The sequence below is a fragment of the Macrotis lagotis genome, chromosome 1, assembly GCF_037893015.1.
Source record: "Macrotis lagotis isolate mMagLag1 chromosome 1, bilby.v1.9.chrom.fasta, whole genome shotgun sequence".
NCBI lineage: Eukaryota > Metazoa > Chordata > Mammalia > Peramelemorphia > Peramelidae > Macrotis > Macrotis lagotis.
The window spans coordinates 797,922,244-797,944,986 of record NC_133658.1 but is presented as its reverse complement, the minus strand read 5'-3'; the positions used below and the strand labels follow the sequence as shown (position 1 = coordinate 797,944,986).

General features: G+C 40.5%; 1 protein-coding gene and 1 long non-coding RNA gene across 6 annotated transcripts in view; one reads left to right on the top strand and one right to left on the bottom strand.

The window, feature by feature from the left end:
* P2RY6 (pyrimidinergic receptor P2Y6) overlaps positions 1-22,743 on the bottom strand; it is a 71,546-nt gene that overhangs the window by 40,978 nt on the left and 7,825 nt on the right. Inside the window, exon 1 of one of the 4 annotated variants that reach the window (XM_074216824.1) lies at positions 3,570-3,816. The exons of 2 other annotated variants lie outside the window; for them this stretch is intronic. The gene's annotated coding sequence lies outside the window, so the exon portion shown is untranslated. Of the gene's footprint in view, positions 1-3,569; positions 3,817-22,743 lie in introns of those variants that run through there. One more of the 4 variants, XM_074216826.1, reaches the window with a different exon arrangement.
* On the top strand, positions 3,790-19,454 carry LOC141508318 (uncharacterized). 2 transcript variants are annotated; one of them, XR_012474388.1, is made up of 5 exons: positions 3,790-3,894; positions 4,125-4,306; positions 12,274-12,433; positions 14,983-15,027; positions 17,765-19,454. It is a non-coding gene; the product is annotated as an uncharacterized LOC141508318 (long non-coding RNA). The 2 variants fall into 2 exon arrangements; XR_012474389.1 differs by lacking the exon at positions 12,274-12,433 and having other exon boundaries at positions 3,792-3,894.

Here is a 22,743-nt window from a genome sequence, read left to right as displayed (position 1 = left end):
CACAGTCATTGTTGTCTAATTCAAAGCCAAGGCCAAACTAGAACTCCCCACCACATATGGTCACACTGAGCTGAAGCCTTTTCAAAATCAAAGCTCACTAGTGTCCTCACCTTTCCTGATAGACAGACCCCAGGCAGGGAGGGTAGCCCCACTGTTGATTTGCAGCTTCCTTCAGTCAAGAAGTATGAGGGCAAGAGAGGAAACCTAACTAATAATAATCTTTTCTCTACCCCACATGTCATGGTGCTTAATCATCCACTGTCTGTAGGGAAATGATTCTTCCTTTACTGTTAGCAGTGATTGTAGGCTATTATTAATGTCTGCCTAAGCTGTAATAACAGCAAATCCTTAGCAAGGAGGAGGTGCTTTACAGTTATTTATAAGCTACAGTCTAAAGTTTAAAAAAGCACTTTCTCATCCATTGTGTTGCATGATGATAGTAGCTCTCATTGTTATATTTGTTTTCACATTTTACAAAATATCTTTCATCTAGCAAGCCTTATGAGAGAATTTTTTCCTTAGACTTGGGATTTTATTGGTATAGGGAAATCCCAATTTGCTAATGCAAATTTCCTCCACCAACACAGTTTAACAACTTAGCTATATCTCATAGTCTTGAAACCTGGAGAATTGAGATATTAGCTATATTCAGGATTATCCAACCAGTATTTGTCATAGGCAAAATTGGAACCCAGCTTTTATAGACTCCAAAGTTGGCCTGCTATCTACTAAATTGTGTACTCCCTAAGGGGAATGGGGGGGGATATGACAGTATCATACCCATTCCACAGATGGAGAAACTGAGGCTTAGAAAAAAAGGGTAGTTGGGATGCCAACCCAAGTCTCTCAAGTTCTGTGGTTTCTCAATAACTCTGTGAATTCAGCAGGAGCTAAATTTACTTTTCTTTTGGCTAAAAAAAGGGAAATGGACTTTTAGCAAAATAAAATGACTTGTTCAAGGTCATGTAGCTAACTGGAATCTGAACTAGGAATTGAATCCGAGTGTTCTGCTTACCACTATTTCTCTGTTTCTTCAGTCACAAATCCCTAGAGAGCAGGGACCATGTTCCTGGAGCCCAACATATGGTCCTGCATGTATTGCCTGTTTAATAAAGATTTCTTGGACTTTTCATACATGTTAGTTGATGTAGTGGAAATCTTCCTGGATGATCCTGATAAAGTCCAGAGGATCAGGAAGTTTGCAATAACCAGACATGGCTGAAAACCCATGTTTTCTACCTGGACACCTTTTTTCATTATTTTAAACCCTTCTTGAATGTCATTTCTGTATGAAGCTTTCCTGGATGGACCCTTCTTTATCTGGGTTACTTTTGCAGCTCACTATCTTCTAGATGCCCTAGACGTATCATCAGTCCACACATCCATGCTATGATCCATCAGCATTTTGGTTCATCAGTCCACACGTCCATGCTATGACTTTCTATCCTATTAGTTTTTGCATTTAGGAAAACTTGCACTGGACACAGGAGATTTGTATCCCTGGGAAATTCATGAGCTGGGAATTTGTTTTGGGCCTGGAGACCAGAGGGGTATTTCACATTCTTTTGGGAGAGCTATAAATTATCCCATTATTTCTTAACAAATAACATGTTGCTAGTCATTTATTCAAAATAAATGGTGTACAAAACCATTCCATTTTTTAAATTTCTGTACTGCAAACCATCCCATATCCTTAGTCCTCCATTTGAACAAATATATAAATCATCCCACTTCCTTCCATGGAAGCATCACAGAAATCATTCCCCCTATTTTCCAAAAAGAACCACTGAAAAACCATCCCTTTTTCCTTATTTCTTCAACACAATCTCACTTCCTTATTTTAAAATGGAAACCATCCCCTTTCCTTATTTCTTTAACACACACTTCCTTATTTTTAAATACAAACCATTCCTCTTACTTATTATTCAACTCAATCTTGCTTCCTTATTTCTACAACACAAAGCATCCCTCTTTTCTCATGGTCACAACACAATTTTTTTTTCCAGCACAAAACATCCCCCTTTCTTACTTTTCCAAAAAGAATCACTGAAAAAACCATCTCTCTTTCTTATTTATTCAATACAATTTTGCTTTCTTATCTCTGTAACATAAGTCATCCCCCTTCCTTATTTATTCAACTATCTTCTCACTTATTTCTGCAAAAAAATTATAACCTTCCTTATTAATTTCTTTAGTATAAAACACCCCTCCTTATTTTTTCTACAGAATCTCACTCCCGGGGTGGCTAGGTGGCAAAGTGGATAGAGCACTGGCCCTGGAGTCAGGAGTACCTGGGTTCAAATCCAGCCTCAGACACTTAATAATTACCCAGCTGTGTGGCCTTGGACAAGCCACTTAACCCTACTGCCTTGCCAAAAAAAAAAAAAAAGAAAAGAAAAGAAAAAAGAATCTCACTCCCTTTAGAGGGATGTCTTCATTTCTGACTCTCCTGGATTTATTCTCAATGCTCTGTCCTCTCCTTTCAGCTCTCCCCAACTCTGTATCCCTTTCCAGCTCCTTACATAGTTTATCTTCCTCCTTTAGACTACAAACTCCTGGAGGGCAAGTTCTTTATTTCTGTTTCTGTTTATACTCCCAAAGCTTAGAATAGAGCCAGGCAAGTGCTTAATTAAATGCTTGCTGATTTGGCCACAGACCAATAAACCACCACCCTTCCTTATATCTGCAACATGAATAATCTTTCTTATTTCTGTGGTGTAAACTATACCTCTTCCTTATTTATCCTAAAGGAACTATTGTAAATACATTACTGCACAAACCATCATCCTTCCTTATTTTTTCAACACAAAATAATTCTTCCTAATTCTTCTGGCTAAAAGATGAATAAGCCATCCTACTTCTTTCCTTCCTTTTTTTTTCTTTAGAAGATAGGCTAGGACATTCCTCTTCCAATGTGGGGTGCTGTACTAAGTCCTGGGAATACAAAGTAAAAATCAATAGAAGTCCCTGTCTTTAGGAAACTTATATTTTATTAGATTGGGATACAAAAATGCAAGGAGGAAGAGAATTTCAGCACCTTGGGAACAGTCAAAGTGAAGCTACAGGTACAGAGAGAAGGTACAGTTAGTTCTTATAGTATTTAAAGCATTGAACTTGAAATCAGGTTCAGATCCAGTCTGACCTTGGGCAAGCCACTTAACCCTGTTTACCTCAGTTTCCTCATCTATACAGTGAGCTGAAGAAGAAAATAGTAAACCACTCTAGTATCTTTACCTGGAAAACCCCAAATAGGGTCATGGAGATTTGGGCCCAACTGAACAACAGCAACAGACACAGAAGATGCAATGTTGTGGTATAGCTAGCAGATCAATTTAATTAGAATGGAGAAGTATGCAAAGGTGAATAATGGGAGATAATCCAGGAAAAGTAATCTAGGGACAGGTTGTGGAGAGTTTTCAATGCCAATGTCTGCAATGGCGATCACGCACACAAACTGTCTTCTTTTCCTTTGCCTCTCTCTTCAGGCTCCCACTATCTCTTCAGGAGATAAGGGTCCTATTTGGTCTAAACCAGATATCAGAATCCTCCACCCCTCAATTCAGAGTTACCTGTTTGCCCATGGGTTCACAGAGACTTCCCAGAGAGCCTTCCCCTTCTGGATTCAGGAGTCAAAAAGCTGAGTGTCCTTAATCCTCTTTCCAGGATCCCTGTATCCCCCTGGTTTGCCTAAGGCTTACCTCTTTCCTCAGAATCCTCTAGGCTGCTATAATCATTGGAATATGCTGTCTCTAAGGAAGGGCTGGAAAGGGACCAATCAGCCCTACTCACCAGACCAGAGTCCTCTCTATTGACTGATTAGAACTGATTGAGACAGACCAAGCAAACACAGGGATATTCTCCCCAGAGCTAGTATTCTGCCCCCCTCCATCCCACGTGAGTATTGAGTTTAAATTCTCTAAAATTATTTTATCTCCCTGAATAATTCTATATTCACTTGGGCCCTATGGGGCAGATAAAGTAGAACCATGTAATAGGAAGTTGCCCAGAATGAGAGGTGGGGCATGTGGGTCCAGTTGTAGCTATGACCCTAATTTATTGTGGGACCTTGAAACCTAATACTGTGTGAATTTTCTTTTTATGGACTTCAATTATTTTTCCTATAGAATGGAGAGGCAATCTGGCGTTTCTGAAAAGAAGTTGGATTTGAAAACCTGGGTTCAAATTTCACCTCAGGCATCTACTGACTCTGTAAGCCACTGAAAAAGTCACCCAAGTTCTCCATGCTCTCTTGGACTACTTTCCAAGGCTCTGAGCTGCAGAGCAGGTCCCCATCTGTATTGGAAAAGTGAGCTTCTATTTTTATCAGGGTTGGGTGGATGGGGTTCCTCTCCCCTAAAAGAAGGCAGTTTAGTTGATGTAGTTAGATCTCTTATAGCCTCTTATGGCCCTGACAGACTAAATTCTTTCACTAAGTCCTTTCCAGCTCTGACAGCTTAATTAATGCTTGCAAATTGATTGACCAATTCATATTCCATGTTATTAAGATTCTTCCAGTCTTGACATTCTATGTTCTAAAGTCTCTTTGAGTTCTAATATTCTAGGTTCTAAGGTCCCCTCCAACTCTGATTGTCTATGTTCTCAACTTCCTTTCAGTTTTTATGTTCCATATTCTCACATAAAGAGGTGCCATTTTATAGCAGATCACTCCTTCTGTCATCCCCAGCCTCCCACTTATCTTCAGTCTCCCCTACATGCCCATAATTGCTTCATACTCAAAAAACCCACACTAGATCCCCCACCCCCATGCCTTCCCCTCTAGCTATCATCCCATATCTCTCCTGCCTTTTGTGGCTCAACTTCTCCACCTCTTTTCCTCTTACTCTCTTAACTCTCTGCAGTTTGGTTTCTGACCTCATCATTCAACTGCCCTCTCTAAAGTTATCAGTGCTCTCTCTCTTTTTTTTTAGGTTTTTGCAAGGCAAATGGGGTTAAGTGGCTTGCCCAAGGCCATACAGCTAGGTAATTATTAAGTGTCTGAGACCAGATTTGAACCCAGGTACTCCTGACTCCAGGGCTGGTGCTTTCTCCACTGCGCCACCTAGCCACCCCCTCAAATATTCCTTCTTTAACATTGCCACCACTTCGATGCAGCTCACACTTTAGTAGTTGTACTTCAATATGAAAGAACAGGATGTCAGGTAGATGATATCATATCTTGTGCATAAGACTAATTAAAGTGAAGGGTCCTTGTGCAAAAAAGCCAATCTCACAATCCCATGTGAGGATGCTTGGTGATCAATGGGAGACCTTGACTTTTTAGAGTCAGATCTTTTTCATATAAGTGAGGCTTTTCAGAACAGTATTGTCCCTCAATGGTCTAATTGTCAGTGTGGCAGTTTTTATGACAACAAAATTCCAATGGACCATCACTTGATGGTCTATTTTTCAGCTTTGCAGCATTCCCTCTGGAACTTAAAGACTTTGGTTTCCTGGAAGTTGCCCCTTGGGTAATGTCGGATCACTTGTCAGCATTATTTATAGTCAGAACTATAACAGCATCTGATTGTCTTTGAACCTCTGATTTTCAGTTGTGATTAATGAAAACATCTTGTGCTAGTTCAAGAATTTCATCCCCTAGTAGCATAATACAGTTGTCCCCAGCTATCTGTCTTAATCATGGCACCAGTTCTGAAAACCAACAAAACAGAACCAGGGTCCTATTCCATTATTCCTATAGTTAGGGTCAGGTATTCTCCAATCAGTTGTCAAAGTCCAAATCATTTCTTAAAGCATTCATGTGGCCAGGTCACACTCCTATTCGACAGACTCCAGTGGCTTCCTATCACTTAAGATCAAAGCCTCTTTTTTGGCATTTGAAGCCCTTCATGACCTGCTTCTCTACAGGGGCTTTTTACAGTTTGCTTGGGACATAATTCCTTTCCTTCAGTTTCCTAAGAGAAGCCATTGTAGGGAAGAGAAGACTTTTAAAATGTAATTCTATAAGGCAGAAGCCTTATAGGCTTATAGGAAGAAACTTCCAAACTAGCAAAGCCACCTCACAATGGAATGGATTTAATGGAGACAGTGAAGGCTCCCCATTATGATTAGTTTCATCAAAACATTTGGCAAAAGCTTTCATGCTCACCTCATGAATAAGAGAGTGAGATATGATTTGGACGATAGCATGGTTGGATGGGTTTTGAACTAATTGAGTGATTTGACCCAAAGAATAGTATTCATAGATTGACATCAACTTGGAAAGGTCTCTAGTGAAGTGACTCTGTTCTAGTCAACATTCTCAATCTCTTGAATGAAGACATATTTTTCTCATCATATTTGCTGATGATTAAAAGTTGGGAAGTCAGGTTCCATAAAAACCTAGACTGCCTAAAAAACTGGTAAATCCAATCGGGTAAAGTCAAATAGATATAAATGTAAATTGCTACATTTGGATTTTAAAAATCCCAAACATATGTGTAGTATGGAAATGATATTGCTTGACCACATAACTGGTTCATATGAAGATGAACTGGGAGTCTGAGTGAACTACAGACTATAAGTCAATAGTATAACCTGACAGCTAAGAGTGCTCATGAGATTTCAGGAGAAGCTAAATGTGGCACAGCATCCAATGCAAGGAGGACAATAGATCCATCGCTTTCTCCTTCAGCCAGACCACAGGTGAAGTCTTGAGTTCACTTCTGGGTGCCGTATTTGAGGAAGGACATAGACAAAATGGCAAGTGGTTAGAGGAGCATGACCAGAATGATGAGGGGCCCAGAAACCATTTGACAAAAAAAAAATAATTTGAAGGAATTGTGGATGTTTAACTTGGAGAAGAAAATAGTTAGGGAAAATTTTAACTCAATTTGAATGGATTGACATCTAGAAGAGGGGTTAATAGCACTGGGCAAAGCTGTATCAGGAAGTAATGAGTTTATCATCAGTGGAGGTCTTAGCTGGGTGACTACCCTTAGTTAACTTCTGGTCCCTTTTCCTACTAATTAGACAACCAGCCTAATTCAGTCTTTCATAACTTTGTTGTTCAGTTGTTTTCAGTGTCTCCAACTATTTGTGTCCCTATTTAGATTTTTCTTGGCAGAAATGCCAGAGCAGTTCATCATTTCCTTCTTCAGCTCATTTTACAGATGAAGAAACTAAGGCATGACTTTTCCGAGATCACATAGTCGGTGTCTGAGGTTGGATTTGAACTCAGGAAGATGAGCCTTCTTGACTTCAAGGTCCAATACTTTATCCACTGCACCATCTAGCTGCCCATTATAATAGTTTTATAATTAGCTTTCCTACAGTTCCTTCCTTCTTCAATCAAACTTCCCCACAGCTGCCAGAATGATATTCTGAAAGCATAGGTTTGACCATGTAACTCTCCTCAAGAAACTCTAGTGTTTCACCCCCCCACCCCTTCTCTCCAGGATGAAAGACAAACTCCTGTGTTTGACATTTAAATTTTTTTCACTTAGTCTGATTTGATATTACTCCCCTTAACATACTCTGCATTTTAGCTAACTAGGATTATTTGCTGTTATCTTATTGAACATTCTGTCCAACTGCCTCCCTGTCCTGTCTCTCTTGCAAGGAATGCTCTATTTTTTTTTAATGATGGATTGTCTAATTCAGATTCCTTTTGGAATCTGTGGCTCCTTTCTAGGACCATAGGTTTTTAATTTTAATCTTAGAATGGGTCTTATAGGTTATCTAGTCCTATTTATTTTATGGGTAAGGAAAGAAATATTAGACTAAGAAAATGAAATGAATTGCCCAAAGTCACCCTAGTAGGAAATGGCAGAGCCAAGACTCACACTTTCTACCTCTCAATTCAGATCATTATTCACAAAATTAAAGTGCCAGCTCTTCCCTACTTTTCCAGACTTTTCCTGACTACCCCCAGTTTTTAGTGTCTCTGATCCCTCATCCCTTGAAATAACTTAGTATGAACTTTCTGTTTTGGGGGGGAAGGGGCAGTGTAGAGTGGTGAACAGAGAGCTGGTCAAACTCAGTCACCTGTTCCCTTCCTCTGACACAGGCTGATCATAGACCCTGGCAAATCATTTACCTCCTCCCTGTGTACCCAAACAATCCTTTGACTATGAGTTACAGAGGCATTGCTGGTAGAGGTCATTTCTTCATTAGGATTCCCTACAATGGAATCATAAGACTAGACCAAAAAAATAACCCCCCCCCATCAACCATGTGCTCTGTATTTACATGATAAGTGTTGTGCATACTTTGGGATGTGCATACTTTGAAGAGAGGGACTAGCTCATTTCTGCCTTTGAAAAATGTCCCTTGGCACCTGGCCCAGGTCCTGAGATAGAAGAGGTTTTTAACAGGTTCTTGTAGATTTAAATGAATAGAAAGGAACTGGATGTCCTTTAAGATGCCCCCTCAGTTGTGAGATTTCATGAGCTCCCAGCTCTGGAGATGGATGGTCATTCCAGAGACTGGCCATTTCTACTCCCTCATTTTTACAGATGAGAGTCTGAAACCCAGGGAGATTATGACTTATCCAAATTCGCACAGGTAGCACAGGTCTCCTGAGGTTCTGTTGTTCGAGTGGCACAGCAGGACCATTTGTAGAGTTCCTTTCCTCAAATGTGGTCTACTTCCCACTTCTATCATATAAGTTGAGTTAAGTGTGGGAACTTTTCCTTTTAAGTTTGTCCCAGAGAGGGATGTATGTATATGGGAAAGGTGGGGTCAAGAGAGGGATACCAGGAAGCTCACTGCAGAAGGTCAGGGTCCATGCTTTGGTTAATAAATTATCCATGTTTGCTGAACCCCACAGAGTCAATGTCTCCCAGCTGGGACTTGCAGTTTTATGTCCTAAAAAGTCATTGTTTCCAAGTTCAGGCAAAGGATAGCAAAGAAGAACCCCCAAAGCACTCTTCAAGGTTGGAAGATTTATATAAAAGGGAGGCCTAGGAAAATCCCCTTAGACTTGGGAGGGAATGATTCTCACAGGAATAGGCTAAGGGGAAGGGAAGGGAATAAATCTTTATATGGTGCCTACTTGTGCCAGGCACTTTTTGACAAGTCTTATCTCATTCAATAACCTTATTTTACTATACTCACTTTACAGTTGAGGAAACTGAGGAAAAGAGAGGCTAAGTGACTTGCCCAGGACCATCCAGCTAGGAAGCATCTGAGGCTAGATTTGATTCCAGACTCTATCCAACAACTGCCTACTGAAGGGCATTCTTATCTGGAAGCAGAGTTAGCAGTAAATGACTTGCCAGTGTCCTTGTCAGCCCTGGATTGTGCCTTTCCTCCATGGGCAAATTTGGTGAAGACTCATGGAAGACAACAGTCAGAGTCTTGAACTGGGACTCAGGAGCCACAGGGTCATATTTTGAGAGCTGCAAAAAAACCATAAATGTTATCTAGACTAACCCCTTCACCTTCATTGTGCAGTTGAGGAACCTGATAACTAGAAGATTTTTTTTAATAGGGGAAATTATCCCTATAAAATTGCTGATCTCACTGGGAGTGTTCTGAGAAGAGTGCTGTGTAAATAAACCATGAGATACTGAGAAATGGGAGCTGCTATTTGTAAATGGTAAAGCATGGGTATATGTGTATGTGCTCAGGGCAGACTGGGAGTGGATAGAATTAGGACCTTTCAGAACTGTAAGGGACCTTAGAGGAGAAACTCAAAATGGCAGAACTGAATGGGAGTCAGAAGAAACTTTAGCACATAAAATTTCACAGTCAGGAAATACCTCAGAGCATTGAATGTTGGAACATAAAACTCTGAATGTCATAGATGGGAGGAAATAAATGTTGTTTAGAAATTATCAGTCAGGTTTGACTCTTTGTGACCTCATTTTGTGGCAAAGATATTAGAGTGTTTTGCCATTTTCTTCTCTGGCTTATTTTATGGATAAGGAAACTGAGGCAAAAAGGGTTAAATGCCTTGCCCAGAGTCACATAGCTGGTTAGTGACTGAGGTCAGATTTGAATTCATGTAGATGAGTCTTCCTGACTCTATTTATTGAGCCACAAAACTACCCTGTGTTCCATTAGGAGGCTCCTATTGAAGTTCACAAAAAGTATTGAGGCTCTGAATTAGAATGATGGTCCTGTGAGTAGAGAAGAGGGGACAGATAGATGCAAGAACTTTTGCTGAAGTTGTTATTTAGATATGGAGTGGAAATTAATGGAGGGAGGGAGAGAGAGAGAGAGAGAGAGAGAGAGAGAGAGAGAGAGAGAGAGAGAATGAGAGAGGGAGGGAGAGAGAAAGAAAGAGAGAAAGAAGGAAGAAAAAAACAAGAGATTCAATGAAATGTTGAAAAGTGAATAGAAAGCAGTGTAGTTTGGTTACTGGAGTGTTAAATTTCATATGCATTTTTCTTTATAAAAGATCAAATTATAATAGAATTCACGATTGCACTTTTTTGCATATCTACATATTCATGTCTGCATACTCATAAAAAGTCAAACAAAAGTTTGTAACCTGAACAAAGCTTGGAGAGACTGATAACTGTGCCGAAGGACAGTGCCATAGGCTATCGTGCACGGTCTTGGAGAGATAGGAAGACCCGGTTTGAGTTCTGGCTCTGACATATCCTTGAGCACTTTCCCATTTGTTCAAGCATCAAATGGATATAAAAGCATGGTTCCATTACCCAACTGTCATGAGGAAGGTGCTTCCAAAACCTTAAAGCACATTTTCACAGATTCAGAATAGGGATTCAAAGTTGAGGAGTTTCTCCTAATTCACTTGTTCTAGAAAAGTCCTGAGCTGAGGACTACACAGGAACAAGATTCTCGTAGGGTCATTTGAATCTTGTCTTGTTTAGGCGAGATAGTACATGGATCCATTTTACAGATGAGGTAACTGAGGACCAGAAAAATTAAGGAAACCAGCTCAAGATCATGCATCAAGACAGAGGAAAAAGGAAAGTGAATTGATGATGAATGAATTGGGTTCTTAGGGAAGCATTTGATGTCGACAGCTGAATATTCAGAGGAAAGAATATTCAGTAGGGTGGGGACCTCCCCCGGTGGGAGGCTTGGTGAGTGGAAGGGTGTGTGTTTGTTTCTTACCCAATATTTCATCAGGGAGGAAGCTTTTGTACTTGAACTTGGCTCCTTCCGTCTTAAAGAAACCTGAGAACTGACTTTTGGCTTCCTCGCTTGGGTCAGCTTCCTGCATCTGATAACTCAGGCTTCCCAGAAGAAAAGAGGCCCCTGTGTCTGACAACTCAGCATGACCAGGAGAGAGGGAGATAGGAATTCAGGAGGGTGCAGTTGGGGAGGGAGAGGAAGAAAGCCATTGGCTTCCCATTTTCCCTCTTGCTACCAGAGTGACCTTCAAGGCTCATCCAGCCCAATCCATCATTTGAAAGTTAAGGCCTAGGGAGATGATGTAGCCCTTCCCAAAGTCATGCAGGCTATACATCAGTGACAGAAGTAGGATTTGAAGCCATCTCCATTAGGATTCTCTTTGGGTTTAAGTTTCCTCATCTCTAAAATGAGAGAATGGAATGAGTATTTTTTCTTAATAAGCATTATTTATTATAATAAACACCTATCATATGCCAGGTAGGACAGTCAAATGGTTAGTGTCAGGCAGACCCGAGTACAAATCCAGCCTCAGAGAACTTCCTAGCTGTAAATCCTTGGGCAAGTTACTTAACTCAGTTTACCTCAATTTTCTCATCTGTAAAATGATCAGGGGAAGGAAATGACAAACTACTGCAGGATCTTTGTCAAAAAGACTCCAAAAGGGATTATGTAGAGTTGGACACAATTGAACAAAAACAACTGAACAACAACAAAAACAAGACATTCTGGGCATTATGTTAAGCCCTTAGCAAATATTATTTCATTTTATCATTTGAGGGGAGTTGGAAAAAATGCTCTCCAAAGCCTATGGAATCTATAGCCTCAAGTCTCTAGCTATTCTAGTGCCTCCTACATCCAGATGTCAGTCTAGCCTCTCTAAACAGGAATGGTTCTTTATACTGTTTTAAACTTAATAAAATACTTTGCACGTTTCACTTGAGGGAAAGGCATCAGACTCACCCTGCTTGGCTCCAGAGGGCAGAACCAGGAATGATTCAGGGTGGAGGTGGAAGGAATTTCAGAGAGACAGATTTTCACTCATTTTCAGACAGATTTTCAAAAGTGAAAATGCCCTGCTGATTAGAATTGTGGAATAGGCTGCCTCAGATAGGTAAGGCATTCCCTATTCCTGGAAGCCCTGACTTGGGCTGTAGGTACCATTTTCCAAAGTTCATGACTGCTCTGGGATGGGTGAGGCTGAAGGTCCCATTATGATTTTTCCAGGGCTGAGATTCTGAGATTCAATTAGTCCACAAGAACAACCTTCATGGGATCTTCATAGCAACTATCCAAGATAGGTAAAGAACAAGGATTATGAGATCTATTTTACAAATGAGGAAACTGAGGCTCAAAAAATGGAAGTGATTCACTCAAGATGACATAAGTAAGTATATGATATAGTTGCGATTCAAGCCCAGCTTTTCTGACTTTTCCCCCCAAGATAATTCTGCAGTCATTCCATTAGACACTCAACCTTATAAAGTAGAGAGTACAAATTTTAATATCTTCATTTCAGAGTTTAAGAAACAAGTTCAGAGACTTGTTATTTTCCCAGTATCAAGTTGTTAGCAAGCATCACCTTAAGGATTCAAACCCAGGTGGTTTCTCTGACTCCAACTCCAGCATTGTTTGCCAAATATTATCCTTACGGTGTCTGTGACTCTAGGATCTATCACCACTGCCATTATCATCATTCTCAAGTTATAATAATTTTTGTCCTTTATTCTTGAAGAGGACCATGACATCAGGGAGGTGATACCATGACAAGCACATGAATTGGATTTGAGTGAGGGGGTGCTGTGTTGTCACCAGCCTCACATTCTTCTCCAGACCCATCTGGGTCCAAAGCCCAGATATCAATCAGAATGACTGGAGATGGTTCTGGATGTGAGGCAATCAGGGTTAAGTGACTTGCCCAAGGTCACACAGCTAGTAAGTGTCAAGTTTCTGAGACTGGATTCAAACTCCCTTCCTCCTGACTCCAAAGTCAGTGCTCTATTCACTTCACCACCTAGCTACTGTCATTCTCAAGAGTCAAAGGGACCTTTGAGGTTATCCAGCTGATTCATTTTATAGGAACCTCTGTTATTTTTCAGGATTCTAATATGGCTAAGGTTTGCCAAGGGAAGAGAGTCCAGACTTCCCTTTTGGACAGAAATGGTTTCCTAAACCTTGAGCTTTTGGGGAGTAGGGGTTCTCTGTGGCTGGGAAGGACTGGCTGGTGAATGGGTGGGAGTGAGAGAAAGGACCTATCTAGAGTCCCTTCTTTACCTCTTACTGTTTTTTGGGGAATTGGTAAGCCAAGGCTCCAGAAAAGGGAAGGCTTTTTTCCATCTCCTTTCCCACTGAATACAACTCCCCCCACCCCCAGGCCCCACAGTTTCCTTCATCTCAGTTTCCTGAGGTTGCACAATCACCATGGCTGAACTCTCCATCCACTTTGAACCCGACTCACAGGAATGACAAGGTCTTTTGGCTTTAGCTGAGGAGGAAAGCTGGGACTGGAAAGGAAGACTCAAAGGCACCCAAACTTACATTCACACAGACATAGAGAGGAAGAACCTTGAATCCTAGGCAGGAAAAATGGATTGGTTTGAATTATATGACTGAGAGACCTCTTCTCAGGTTGCTTGAAAATGAGCTCTTTGGTTCACTGTAAGTGACCTTAAACCACAGAATATCAGTGCCAGGAGAGATGTTTGAACAGAGATTGTCAGAGCTGGGGGGAGGGATAGTAGAATATAGAATGTCAGAGCTGGGTGGGGGAGGCAAGGAAAGAAATATTAGAACACAAATATCAGAGCTAGGGGGAAGTATTAGAATACAAAATGATAGAACTGGGAGATGGAGAAAATCATTGATTTTCTATCTGTAAAATGAAGGTATTTTTCTAGAACAGGGATTCTTAAGTCTTTGTGTCATGGATCTCTCTGGAAGTTAGTCTGGTGAAGCCCTTTTCAAGAATAATGTTTTTAAATACATAAAATAAAATGCACAAGATTATAAAGGAAACTAGTTATTCATCAAAATCTTTTTTAAAAATTCAAATCCCCCAGACTTCCTAGAATCTCTCCATGAACCCCTGAGGGACTTGAGGATCACAGCTTAAGAACTTTTGGTCTTGATGGCCCTTCCAGCTCTAACAAGCTATGTCCTTTGTACTTTTTGGTTGTAAAATTCTCCATTTTTCCCCCTTTAAACTTAAGTAATGATTTAAGGTTTATAAATTGCTTTCTTTTCTAAGGTTTATAAGTAGTCTCTTTGAGGCAGTTAGGGCAAGGATGATTCTCCCCATCACTATGAATCAGAACTGAGATTCAAGAATAATGAAATGACTTGTCCAGAGTCATGAAATTAGGGTCAGTGCTGGAAGAGGACCCCCCCCCCAGGTAGGCTTCAAGTGCAAAGCTGTTTTTTCCCCATATCCTATCCTGGTTCTTACAGAAAAGATGGTCATTAGATCCAAGTTTTAGGAGCACAGTTTAGGGGGTGAGGGGGCATCAAGGCCCTCTGACCCCCTTCACCTTAGGATAATTGACTTAGGTTGACAGTAAAAACTTTTTATTGTTTTTCCCATAAGTCTTTTCCTCTCCTAGAGCTTTGGGGTCTACTTAACAGGAGGCTGCAGGCAGATTTGATTGAGAGATTCTCATTTTCATCCTTGACCTAAGTTCTCCCTGCTCTGTTGCCAGTGGGGTGAGGAGGGTGACAATGAGGGATCTATAGGGTGGGAATATAATGGGGGGGCAGGAAACAAAAGAGGAACAGACTTGGATCCTTTCCCCTCAGAGATCCAGAGCAGAAAAAGTTCATAGCTTTGGAGTTCTGGGATTTGACTCAGAACCTGCCTCTGGTATTATCATTTTCGGGATCACGGGCAGCTCCCTTCTCTAGATCTCATGTTTTGGGTTTTTTTTTTTTTGTTTGTTTTAGGATTTTTTTTTTGTCCTTCATTTTCAAAGAAGATCCTGACATCAGGTAAGTGATGCCATGGCATGTACATGCATTGGGTTTGAATGGCAGGGGCTACACTAAGTTACCAACCTCACTTTCTCCTCCCAGAGCCATCTGGGTCCACTATCCAAATGTGAATCAAGATGACTGGAGATGATCCTGGATGTGAGACAGGCAGGGTTAAATGACTTGCCCAAAGTCACACAGCTAGTAAGTGTCTGAGGTCAGATTTGAAATCAGGTCCTCCCAACTTCAGAACTGGTGTTCTACCCATTGCAACATCTAGGACCTCATCTATAAGATGGAAGAATTGAACCAGATGGTAGTCTCAGAGGTCCACCTCTAGAATTATGATCTTAATAATAATAGTTAATAACTAACATTCATATGGTGTTAATCAAATATCAGACACTAAACTGAGCACTTTACAAAAATTATCTCATTTGGTCCTCACAACAATCCTGCAGGGTAGGTGCTGTTATTATCCCTATTTTGCAGATGAGGAAACTGAGGCAAATAGGGATTAAGTGACTTGCCCAGGTCAGACAAGCCCATGAATGTCTGACGCTAAATCCAAACTCAGGTCTTCTTGATTCTGGGTCTGACTCTCAATTCACTGGGTCAATTAGTTGACCTTGATTTCCCCTCTTAAGGAAGGTCAGAAGTGAACAGACCAGGTCCTACCTTCAGGAAGCTTATGTCAGTGGAGGCAGAGAAAGAAGAGACCCAGACCCAGACCCTGGCCTCCAGAAGCCCACAGTTCAAGGAAACTAAGAAGGGTAACCTCTTTCTGAGCTCAGAGTTAGGAGTGAAACAGAGGAACGCAGACTTGGACCCTGCCCTTCAGGCTACAGCAGACCAGAGCATCTTTGGTAAGAGGCAGGTGGGTGGCACCTCAGTTTCCCTGAAGACTCTTCAGAGATAGACAGTCCAAGAACAGCAGCAGGATGTGAAGTTTAGCAAGGAGATGAGAGGATATTCTTGAAAGGCAATTGTTTTCAGATCATTTCCTTCTCATTTGCTGGGAAAAGGCATTGTTAAAAATGAACAAATGTTTCCCAAGACTGGAGGGCAGGAAAGCCTGGGCTAGGGTGACAGAGAAAGGAGATTCAGACACCCTTTTGTATACACTGTCATAGACATTAAGTACACATATAAGAAATTCATATGTGTGACTTTCCCACATCAGAGTCAACCAACAAGAATATTGGTTTTGATGGGGGAAACTGGAGGGAGGAGCGATTAATTTGGGTGTAGGGTATGTTTAGAGACTAATATACCACAAACACATAGAAAAATGTATTTGGAGTAAAATGCAAGTGAAATCAAGAAATCATTAAACAAAATCATTAAAGCAAATACTGTCCCCTCCTCTACCTCCTACCGATTCAATAGAACACCCTCTTCTCTCCAAACATAAGGACCCTTAGGACCCACAAAATCATGAAATGCTAGAACTGTCAAGGTCTTTAGAGATCAGTTAATCTAATTCCCATATTTTAGAGATGGTGAAATAAGATCCAAGATCCAAAGGTAGAAAAGGACTTGAGTGGGGACGGGGTATGAGCCAGAGGACCTCTAAGGTGGCTTTGGGATAGCTAGGTGGTACAGTGGAAAGAACACTGCACCTGTAGTCAGGAAGACTTGAGTTCAAATCTGACCTCAAACACTGAATGTGTGACCCTGAACATTTAATCTGTTTACCTCAGTTTCCTCATCTGTAAAATAAACTAGAGGAGGAAATGACAAAACCACTCTAGTATCTTTGCCAAGAAAATCCCCAAATGGTGTTAAGGGGCGGCTAGGTGGTGTAGTGGATAAAGCACCAGCCTTTGAGTCAGGAGTACCTGAGTTCAAATCTGGTCTCAGATACTTAATAATTACCTAGCTGTGTGGCCTTGGGCAAGTCATTTAGCCCCATTTGCCTTGCAAAAAATCTAAAAAAACAAAAAACAAAAAAACTAAGAAAATCCCCAAATGGGGTCACCAAGAGTCCAACACAATTGAAAAACAACTAAACAACAATGTAAGATTCCTATCATTCATAAGTGTCTTTAAGAGTTGTCCAAGGGGGATGGCTAGGTAGTGCAGTGGATAATAATGACCTAGCTGTGTGGCCTTGGGCAAGCCACTTAACCCCATGTGCCTTGCAAAAACCTAAAAAAAAATGTCCAAGGTCACAGAGAGCCAGTGACGATCTGACACAAGAATCTAGACCTGACTTGGACTTAGAAGTGATTTGGGTTTGCAATCTGCCTCTGATACTTACTAGGGTGCAAGTCACTCTACTTCTCCAGCTATAACATGGGACTAGGATAAGAAGGGGATCCATACTTTCATTGGTATAGAGATCTCCCTGGTGAACTTGAGAGTGTTGTGTAGAGTCCTGAGAGTGAGGTGACTTGCCCAGGATCACACAGGTAGTTCGTAGGACCAGATTCAAATCCAGGTCTTCCTGATTCCAGATTGGTTTTCTGTGAACTTTGATGATAGCATCTACTTTTTCACACTCTACATTCCAGTCAAATCGGACTTGGTACTGTTTTGTTTATCATACTGCCTTCTCAGGCCTCCATGACTGGAACATGTTCTCTTTCCTCATCTTGGTGAATTGAAATTCTTCTCTTCCTTCAAGGCCCCACTCAGATGCTAACCTATCTGAGAAGCCTTCCCCTCTAGGTTAAAAGTTATGTTTTCCTCCTTAGAGTTCTTATGGCACTTTTAATATTAAGACTTTCCTTTTTCATCTCTATATCCCTAGGCTCAACACAGACCTGGAAAAGAATCAACTTTTGATGAATGTTTGCCCAATTAAGCTGCCCTTGAGTTTTTCACTACCTAAGGGATGGGTTCTCCACCATTGGAGGTCTTTAAGCAGGGACAAAATGATTCTTTATTGAAGATTGTATAGAATGGATTTCAAGGTATAGTTTGGACAGAAAGACCTCTGAAGTCCCTTTCAGCTCTAAGAATCAGAATCTAAGAATAAAGAGACCTTAAAGACTGGGTATAGACTTGCTGGCATTTATTCGGGACAGTTCTACCAGGAGCCAGGAGATTGAACAGGAGATTGACCTCAAAGTTCTTAATCACAGAATTGGAGGGGGGAAAAGACCTTAACTGCAATCTAATCATCCTCCCCCTCCCTTTTTTTTTTTTTAATATAAAGACACTTAGGGCCAGTTGTATTAAGTTACTTCAAGTCACAAAAATAGAGATTGGCATAACAAGGTTTGAACCAAGGGCTTGACTCCAAGTCCAATGTTGGTTTCACAGTGCCACCTTGGAAAGCTTAGGTCAAAGAACTCATTGACTGTATCTTGCAGTTGAAAGAAGCCTGGATATAGTGTCAGAAGATTTGGGCATCAGTCCTGATTCTGTTACTTATGAGCAGTTGAGGGAGCTGAGAATGTTTAATCTGGAAAAAGAAAATTGAGGTTGAGGCATGATCATTAGCTTCAAGTATTTGAAGGGTAGTCATGGAAGAGAATATTGGACTACTTGACCCCCAAGGGAAGAACTAGTGAGAGGAAATTACCTAAAAGCAGATTCTGGGCTAGATATATAAAAGAGCTTCCTAATAATCTGAAGTGCCCTAAGGTGAAATGAGATGCTTTATAAGTTAGTGAGATCCCTGCTAAAGGAAGCATTCAAGTAGAAATTGAATAACCACCTTTTGGGGATAAATTAGTATTTATTCCTATTAATGCATATGTTTGAAGGGAAAGAACTCTGAGAGTCTCTCAAACTGGACAATTATATAAATCTATGTTGTTCCTTCATTTTTTCTTCAGTCATATCTGATTCTTTGGAGCCCAATTTAGGGTTTTCTTGGCAGAGATATTTAAGTGATTTGTCATTTCCTTCTCCAACCCAATTTACACATGAAGAAACTGAGGCAAACAAGTTTAAATGATTTACCTAGGATCAACTCTAACCCTAACCCTAACCCTAACCCTGACTGGTAAGTGTCTGAAGCTGGATTTGAACTCAGGAAGAGGAGTCTTTCTGACTTCAGATTTGGTACTCTACCCACTACCTAATTGTCCTTATAATTCTAGAGCATTTGCATTCTTCAGTATCCTTAAATGTGAAATGAGGATAATTATCTTTGAACTACCTATCTAAAAAGATTTTCCTCCCCTTTCCAATTCATATGATCATGACATTGAAATTCCAAAAGCATGAAATTTCTAACCAAATCACTGTCAAACCCTTTTTCAAGGGCACCTTGTTGTTTGGTTCAGTCATTTTTCAATCATGTCCAATTCTTTGTGATCCCATTTGGGATTTTCTTGGCAAAAATCTTGGAGTGGTTTGCCATTTCTTTCTCCAGTTCATTTTACATATGAGGAAATTGAGGCAAATCAGGTTAAGTGATTTGCTCAAGGGTCACACAGCTAGGGAGTATCTGAGTCTGGATCTGAACGCAGGAAGATGAGATTAAAGAAGCCTGGGTGTTCTAAAAGATACCTAGCCACCCTCAAGGAACCTAGTGGTTTCCAATTGTCCTTGGGGAAAAAATACATTGTGTATCTTCAACCTACCTTTCCTGGTTTATTTTAAATTACTCTCTTTCATACATTCTACCTTCTTGCTAGCTAGTCTGCTTGTTGTTCCCTACATAGGATCATGATGAAGCCTTTGCAGAGATTATCCCTTTGCTTAGAATTCTCTCCTTTCCTGACTCTACCTTTTAGAATACCAAGGTTTCTGCAAGATTCACCCTAAATGTTCCCTCTTCCAAAAAGTCTATTTATATGGCTCCCCTGAGGGGCTACTGTCCTAGCCCTCCTTCCTTGCCTCCACCAAAAAAAACTTTGCATTTATGCTCTTTCTTTCTATCTAGTTTGTACATATATTATTTCCCCTAAAGAATTGGAGAATAGAGTCAGAAAGGGCCTGGGGGTAGGGGTGTCATTTAGTCTCACACTCTTTTTCTTACTGAGGAAACTGAGGCCTAATGGAAGATAACAGATTTGACTGAGATAATACAGAAAATAAGCAAATGAGGTGAGGTTTGAAGTCAGGAACTCTGACTTAAGATCTGATGTTCTACCTATTATACTATTCCTTTTTGTCATATCTCCAGGAACTAATGGATGCCTGTTGAATGAATAAATGAATCAGTGAGAAAAGTAGTTTGTAAACTTTAAAGTGATTAAGAAATGGAAGTTACTGTGTTGCTGAGAGTAGTAGTAGTAGTAGTAGTAGCAGACGTATAAGTAGAGTAGTGATAGTAGTAGTAGTAGGAGGAGGAGGAGGAGGAGGAGGAGGAGGAGGAGGAGAGTACTAGTAATAGCATAAGGAAACACGTTTTTTATTTAGTGTCTACTATGTGTTAAATAATATCTCATTTAATCCACACAAAGGCCCTGGGAGATAGGTGCTATTATTATTCCCATCTTATAGTTGAAAAAACTGAGACAAACATTGATTAAGTGACTCGCCCAAGGTCACACAACTAGGAATTCTCTGATGTTGGATTTGAATTCAGATCTTCCTGACTCCAGATCCAGCTCTCCATCCATTGTGCCACGTGGGGAGTTTGACCCCAAAAGAAAGTAGAGTATCTTTCTAAAAAAAAAAAAACCCAAAACCTTCACAAAGCTTCAAATTTAAATTTGCTTAAGGAAAGATTGAGAGCAAAAGATTGTTTCTTTTGCTTTTTTTTGTACCCTTTGGGCCAGAGTACACTCTTCATAAATGTTTGTTGACTTGACTTTGAAACCCTTGAGAGGGTGGACACTCTTTCTGCCAGAGGCTCAAATGCTTTTAACTCATTTAAGCAGGAGGTTTTGTTACAGATCAACAGGCCTCTCTTTATTCCTCCTCCATTTAGGGCCAGTTTTATTTCCCAAATGTGATGAACTGGGAATTCAGGTACCTGAGTCCTTAAACTGGCACTTGCACAACTGTCGATCCTCTCCAATCCCCAAATCCAAAATCCTTTGAAAAAGTGAATGACCTCAAATTACTGGATTCTACAGGTGCCACCATCTCATCACCCCACACCTGGACTATTGAAACAACCTGATTATTGGTCTCCCTGCCTCAAATCATCCATCCTCTACTCAGTGGCCCAGTGGAGCACATCCAAACCCATCACATCCCTCTCCCCTAAGTAAACTCCAACACCTCACTATGACTTCTAGGACTGAAGCTCTATGTGATATTCCCAACCCTTCACAACCTGACTCATTCCTGTTTTTTCAGTTTTTTTCTTCTATGTACTCAAGAATCTAACAACATTGCCACCATTGTCCAACCAATACCTTTTTTTTTTAGATTTTTTTCAAAGCAATGGGGTTAAGTGGCTTGCCCAAGGCCACACGGCTAGGTAATTATTAAGTGTCTGAGGTCAGAGAACCCAGGTACTCCTGACTCCAAGGCCGGTGCTCTATTCACTGTGCCACCTAGCTGCCCCCCTAACCAATACCTTTTTATTGGTTGTCCTCCATGTCTGGAATACTCTCGCTCTTCACCTCTCCTTCCTAGCTTGCTTCAAGATTTAGCTCAAATCCCAGCCTCTGAACGAAGTTTCCCCCCCCTTCATTTCTTTCTGAAATTACCTTCCATTTATCCTGTAGATTTCTTGCATGTAAATACTTGATTGCATACTTGTTGTCCCAACTGTTATGGGAGCTCCTTGAGAGCAGAGACCATGCTTTTGTTTCTGTTTTTTGTTTTGTTTTTTGATTTTTTTTAGATTTTTGCAAGGCAATGGGGTTAAGTGGCTTGCCCAAAGTCACACAGCTAGGTAATTATTAAATGTTGGAAGCTGGATTTGAACTCAAATACTCCTGACTCTGGGACTCTATCTACTGCGCACCTAGCCACCCCCAGAGACCATGTTTTTACTCTTATTTGTATCCCAGTCTAGTGCAACATCTGGCTAAGTAACCATTTGTTTTTATTCAGTTGTTCAGTCATATCCTAATCTTCCTTCACTGGCTCATTTTACAAGTGAGGAAACTGAGGCAAATGGGACTAATTGACTTCCCCAGGGTCACATGGCTAGTAAGTCTGAGACAGGATTTGAACTCAGGAAGATGAGTCTTCCTTGACTTCAGGTCTAGTACTCTATCTTCTGCACCTACCTTCCTCCAAAGTAAGCACAGTAATGTTATGTCAACAGACAAGAGAATGGCTTATTCCTACTGTGTTAGAAAGATGGAGTAAAGTGAGGGGAGAAAGAAAAATGTAAAACTCAAAACCTTGCAAAGAAAATAATTGATAAAAATGAGAGTTGTATGCGGTTGGAAAAACAAAGAAAATATCAAAAAGAAAAAAATACAAAAAAGAAAAAAGGAAAGAGTATGGTGCATGTGTTAACCAAAGACAGAAAACATCTTTCCCAGTAGGTCACTGAGTGAAAATTCTGAAGCTAGGGAAATCCATGAAATTAGCATTAATTGTAAATTAGCATTTTACATATGAGAAAACTGAGTCAGATAGCAGGGCCACCCATCTAGTAAGTGTCTGAGGATGTAATTAAACTCAAGTTTTCCTAACTCCAAATCTTGAACTTTAGCTACTGCATCACCTAGCTGCTGATTAATTAACTAATAAGAATTTAATAACAAAAGTCAAGAAAAATGCAAACAACCCCCTCATCTGTTCTTTCGGAGAAGGGGGCAATAATGGAAAAGAAAACAGAGCGTGCCAAGAATTCCTGTATTTAAAATGTCTCTAAACACTAATAACTTTTGGTATTCTAAATATGAAAACCTCATCTGA